The following is a 5166-nucleotide window of genomic DNA, read 5'->3' on the forward strand; positions in this document are numbered from 1 at the left end:
AGAGCAACCTTAGAGTGGATTCTAGAGGGAGCGGGAAGCTAGCGAGCAGAAGATTTTTCTGCTAGATCCTCTAGCTCACTAGGAGAAAAAGGAGGAAGACTTTGAACAGGAGAAGCAGCTTTAGAAGACCATGACTTCTTAAGTGGGGCAGATGAGCTGCTCGGAGTGTAGTCCATTCGACCATATTTTTTAATCTGCTCGAGAATGCTGCTCATATGGGTGGTTGTCGAAGCCAACAAAAATAAATTCCTACTCTAAATAAATTGAGTATAGTGATTGAGTAGGGTCGTGTCTACAGAGATCGGTAATTATTTAAATCCTTTTGAAACGTAAAACGTAAAATGAGGGAATTGTTGACAATAATAAAAATCAAATTAAAATAACAAGAATGCAAATTAAAGTTGTAATTCAAATTAGAGAAAGCTCTGGTTGAAGGAATTAACTCAGTTTGATTCGACTACTGATCATTGATTCAAATATAGATTATTATTACTCATGAATAGACCAGTTATAGCTACTGAGACCCTCTAATAGCCAATCTCTCCTTAACTAGTCGATAACCAAGGTACGACCGTTGGTTATTTCCCTAATCAATAGACAACCCTAGATACGATCATAGGATTTAATCAATTGACAGCCTGAAAAATCAGAGAGACCCAAATCCTAATCAACACATATGATGATTCATTTAAATTAGATTGTTTATTCTCACAACACAACTCTCTGCTATGTTATTTGTCACAAACATTAAATTCTTCATACGATGAATCCTTTAATTGACAATAGATTAAGTTGATAATTAAATAGTGGCCAATTACCTAATTAACAAACATAATCATGAAAATCATTCAGAGAATAAACAAATACCCAAAAAGCAATAAAACAATTAAAGCACAAGAAAGATCTCACAGTAGTAATGAATTAAAGCTTCATTAACCTTCAACTAGAAAAATAAGTTTAGTTTTTCATAGAGAGAAGAGAAAAGATTAAATCTAGGGTTTCTTTCTTTTTCTCCAATCCAAAAAATCCCTATTTTTCACAATAGATTCCTCCCTTAAATACTCTCTCTCTCTTCTCTTTTAGAATTCTATTTAAAATAAAATACTAATATCTGAAATATTAAATTTGTAATTACAAAAATAACCAAAAATACAAAACACGTTAAACTAAAAACTGCAGGTCTGCAGTTGACAGCACGCGCCCACGCCTTATCAACAAAGTTCTTCTAACGCTCATAATTTCTCCAAGAGAACAATCCTCCTTAAACATCATCTTTTAGCTCAATTTTATCATCAATCAATAGAATTGCACCTACAAAAGTAAAACACAAGTAAAACATTATTATTAAGTGCAAAACATCGATATTAAGGGAAGTAAACAATGCAAAACTAGTGCATAAATTGCACTCTAACACATATCTTTAGAATACCAGATACTATGTGATAATTGAGCAGGTCAATGATAGACAGCAAGTCCCTATACGAGCTTACGTTAGCTAGAGCAGTTTCAACATGCAATTCCGGTTTCTCCTTGATCTTGTAGATCAAACTCCAAAAAACTGGAACACAAAAATTAAGGTTAGAAGAAGCAATAAATACAGTAAATGAAGTACAGTAAAAAGTGAGCAACCTGGGGTGCAAAAGCGAGAAGAAGAAACATGGATTTCTCTTTTAAAAGTGGAGACCACTTGACCCCAGTTACCTCCAACGAAGAAAAATGTGTTCTTTCAATTTCCACTAAAGATTGAGAGATCTATGGTGGGTTTCTTTTGTTTTGAGCTGCTCATGAGGTAATACCAGTCTGCGTCTTTTGGACTACTTCTAAATTGATACAAGTGTTTATTTCTTTTAGAGAAGGCACAATCATCCTACATCTCCAGTATAGAAGAAATAGGCCATAAATGACTCTCCATTCGTTAGGGTTAAGTTGACTAGGCGACAGGTGCAACCTTCCTAAAATCTTGGCAAAATAAGATTAGAGTGGTAGCCTAACACTGAGCTTAAAACACTCTAAATACAAAGTCACAAACCCTTTTGGGGGACAACTGGGAATATCACTTTTACTAGGAATTCTTAACTCAATTTTGTCTGGAATGTAGCATTCCATCCTAAGCCTATGCAAATCTTCATGGGTAGTCTCACAATCCGTAAAGTCAATGGGGTAAGACTCAGCTCTAGCCCTATGAGTAATCCTAGTTTTTTTCTAAATCAACTTTTCTAAGGAGTTTTAATCACTGACTTCGCTTTCGTCAATAAACGATACTATGTTAGTACCAGGATCCATATCGGAATCCGTTTCTATCCCATCAACTCTCTCAGAGGATTTACCCTTTCCAGATGAGGATGAGATCTCTAGGGACATCCTCCTAGGAAGTTCTCTAATCCTGGACGACCTGGTCCCTTCCACATACCTACGAGGGCTAGAGCCAGACCCACTAGGATGGTAAGGCAGGGCATTCAATTCATCCCTACCACCAGGGTTTAATGATGTTCTTTTCATTCTAGGCATTGTGGATAATAGAATAAAAACCCAAACAGAAAGAAACAGAAAGCGATATAAGGGGCAATCAAGTGAGATTAGGGTTACGAGTTCAATACCTGTAAGTATGGTAACTGAGAAGGCAAGTACTGCAATTTTGACTATAAAAAGGAACGCTCTCGTTCGAAGTCTAAGATGAAGAAAGGGCGGAAGAATAATTGAAAAATCTATCTCGAGTTTATAGAAAATGAAACAGCGTTTCAGATGGCATCGTGAGGATTCGAAAAGACATATCGATCTGATAAGACGTATTAAGAAACCCGAAACCCACCACTTCGATTTTTAAATGCTTGGACAGGGCTTAGCCATGTCATGCGTATTTAATACAAGGGGATACAAATTCGACCATCAAAGGTTTGAATAAAGAAACTACTGACTCTTAACCAGGTATATAGTTTCTAGCTACATTTCATTTCACTCAAAGCACTAGAAACTGGGGGGATAAATGTTTGGGGTATTAAGATTTAGCTAAGTCGAGGAGAGTTTTACTATCTGGTCGCATGATCAAACACTTATCTGGTCACATGTAGCAAACATAACCAGCATGACTCGAGCAGAGCATCAGCTGGTCACATGATTTTCACAGGCTAAGACAAGGAGTTCCTTGCAGGAATTGGTCTGTAACGTCCAAGCGTGTTTAAAGCATAATCAGACGTTACAACGGCTAACCAATAACTGCATAAACGGACATATTAACCCGCACACTTAAATGATACAATTAATGCATTTAATTAGGTAACAGCCACAATAATCAAGGCTCGCAGTTGTCTATAAAAACAGGAAAAAGATCCATAAAAGGGGGTTGGACTTTTTGAGCTTGACATCATCTCTTTAATACAAAAATCATATAAGATCTCTGACTTGAGCGTCGGAGAGTTAACGTCGGGGAATCCGGCACCCCTGACCATCTTTTCTGTTATTTCAAGTTATTAGGAGCACAGAGACAATTCAATACTTGTGATATCAACAAGAGAGCATATTCAAGTTAAGGCAAACTTGACTGTTGACAAGGCAATCTGGTCGTCATCATCTGCTCGACCAGATTTCAGCATCAACACTGTGTGAGGAGATAAAATAAATATTATGTAGTAGTAATTAAGTTGAGTATTTTATATTTTGGAAACAAATAAGGACTTGTTACACACATAATAAGTTTAATTTTCTTATTGATTGTGATAATTAGATATAAGCAATTAAAATTGGAGCAATTATATTATTAAATTTATCACTAAATAAAATCATTAAAATAATTAGTCAAAATAATTCTAAATACTAGGGACTCCTGTTAAAACTTTTTCACTACATATTAAAAGTTTTTGCTTCATTAGTATTATGGTTGTTGATGGTATCCCGTATCAGTATTGATTCGATCATTGTTGCCAACAAGTTAATTAATAGTGTGTGTGTGTGTGTGTGTGTGTTAACTAAAAAACTCAGTGATTGTTATGTAATTCTATTGATCATCACAAAAAAGTTTAATCAGAGACCAAGTAAAGTGCCACGAAGATAGAATATTTTGGCCACAAAATACAATATCAATCGAGACAACTTTTGACTATTTCTTAATTTTGTTAAAATAGATTGTTATACATAACAACAGAAAAGGGCTCTTAAATTAGGTAAAAGTATAATAGTTTTTGAAACTAATATTTTATGTCATAAATAGTTTGATAGAATTTACAATTCTTTTTTAGCTACTAAATAGTTTCGTTAGAATAATTATATTTTGCCACTATATATTTTGTCATAAAAGATTATATGTTTTCCCAAAATAGCTAATTTTGGACCCTTTTTATGCGCCAAAAAAATATTTTTTTGAAACTATTAAAAAGTTTGTCTAAAAAAAGGTTGAATCAGGTACCAGGTAATGTGTCTCAAAAAGAAAAAAAATAGTTATAAAATATAAAATTAATCAAGATAAAACTTTCAACTACTATTTTTTACTTTTTTCATTATAAGTAATTGTATATGACAAAAAATATGGTCTTAAAATTAGCCAAAACCACAATAGTTTTTAAAACTAATATCTTGTGTCACATATTGTTTGGCCAATTTTACACCCCTCTTTTAGTTACAAAATAGTTTTGTCTCTTATAATTATATTTCACGACCATTTATTTTGTCATAAATGGTGAAATATTGTTACAAAATATTCACTTTTGGAGGGAAATTTTTGCGCCAAAACATTATGCCTTTTGGCAACTAAAATAATTTTTGTAATAAAAAAGTTCAATTAGTGACCAATTAACAGGTTACAAAATAAAAATTATTGGTTACAAAATATATTATAAGTTAAGACCAGACTATTGGCTACGATTTCAAAAAATTGTCATAATAAGTACCATTTTGTGACCAATTTTAAAATTGTTGTAAAATATATTGTCTTAAAAAGTTAAATTTCCAATAAAAAAAGTTAAATTTGTTGTAGTGCAACCCTTTACCTCCTTTTATAAATTGTTGTCAAAATAGAAAAAATTATGAAATAAACAGTTTTTGCAAAATTTACTAAACACTATTTTTGTCAAAAATTATGAAAAAAGCAATTTATTGAATTTCAACCTTAATCCAAAAGAGGCATTAAGACTAGTTCAAATATCTACTCAAAACCCAAATTTGCAATAGAGAAAT

Source organism: Citrus sinensis, chromosome 8 (assembly GCF_022201045.2).
Source record: "Citrus sinensis cultivar Valencia sweet orange chromosome 8, DVS_A1.0, whole genome shotgun sequence".
NCBI classification, from domain to species: domain Eukaryota; kingdom Viridiplantae; phylum Streptophyta; class Magnoliopsida; order Sapindales; family Rutaceae; genus Citrus; species Citrus sinensis.